The following is a 1296-nucleotide window of genomic DNA, read 5'->3' on the forward strand; positions in this document are numbered from 1 at the left end:
TACTCACAGAGACAGAGCCGAGCCCTGAACTGAATCCTAATGGAGGAGAAGGGGAAGGGGGGTAGGAGGAAGAGGAGGGAGGAGGAGGAGGAGGAGGAGGGGGGTATATCAGACTAGCAGGTGTCCCCTCAACGTCTATTGTTCTCCCTCTGTGTGTGTGTGTGTGCGTTTGTGTTTTGGTTTCCATCCATGTATATGTGTGTACGCGTGCGTACATACATGCATGTGAGTCCTGTCTTATGGTAAAGTATGGGATTCGACCGATATTTTGGGATTTTTGGATTATTCAATATCTTGAAATTTGACTTGGAAAAAAAACAAACAAAAAATGATTTAGTGGAAAGGATTTAGTGTTTTCCCCCAGAATGACAGGTAGCTCAGATCCTTTTTTTCACGTTTTTTTTTCAGAACATACAAAGCACATCTCTGAAAATGCGACTCAGTTCTGACCACTCAACCCGGAGGAGAGCCAGTAATGCCCAGACAGATGAAGAGGTTTCATGCCGAATGAGTCATAAAAGTCATAAAAAGTCTGAATAAGCAACGGCGAAACTTCCATGTTACAGAAACTTAACCCTAACCCTGTCTTCACACTGCGAGCTTGGCTGAATGAACTTGGCTGATGGGTCTTTCTGTTCTGACCGATTGTGGGCAGAAAATAAAGAGAGAGAAAAACAACTTTCAAGCTTACCATCGACCCCAGCGACCGTTCTCCAAGCATCATTTTTGAGACTTTTATTCTTTCAAATAAAAGTTGCAGAGAACTGGGAAGCTTTGAATGGCTGTAATCAAATTCTCCTCCAGTGGAACTCTTGTTCATGAAACAAAATCACATTGGTATGGAAACAAGGAAGCAGATGACGGCTGATGACTGTGAAAAGTTAATCCGTGGTTACAAGCTTGTTGACTGTCCACGCATTGGCAGAGTTTCCCTGGTCGTCCAGCTCTATAGGAATAGATAGTTAGATATAGATAGAGAGATATAGTGGATGGAGTTCCAGTGGGTTGTTGATCATGTTGCTGGCAATGTGAACGCAGGGGCCCGTCAGCATGCACACGCCTGCGTTGTTACTATGACAACCAATGTCGTAATGACAGCAAATGATTCTACTGTCTAAACACACAAACACCGATCTGGTCACTTATTGATCCTGATTCAACCTCAGTACTATTCAATATGAGCGTAGCAGTCGACTTAATATACTCTGAGATCATCTTGAAAACTATATTGGCATTCGAAGATTGGTACTGCGATGTTAAACTTTGGTAGTAGGCCTACCTTTGCTCCGGGGCTCC

This window comes from Centroberyx affinis, unplaced genomic scaffold (assembly GCF_046629955.1).
Source record: "Centroberyx affinis isolate AG114_WGS23_722 - 3 ecotype Tasmania unplaced genomic scaffold, CSIRO-AGI_Caff_v1 ptg005590l_1, whole genome shotgun sequence".
Lineage (NCBI taxonomy): Eukaryota > Metazoa > Chordata > Actinopteri > Beryciformes > Berycidae > Centroberyx > Centroberyx affinis.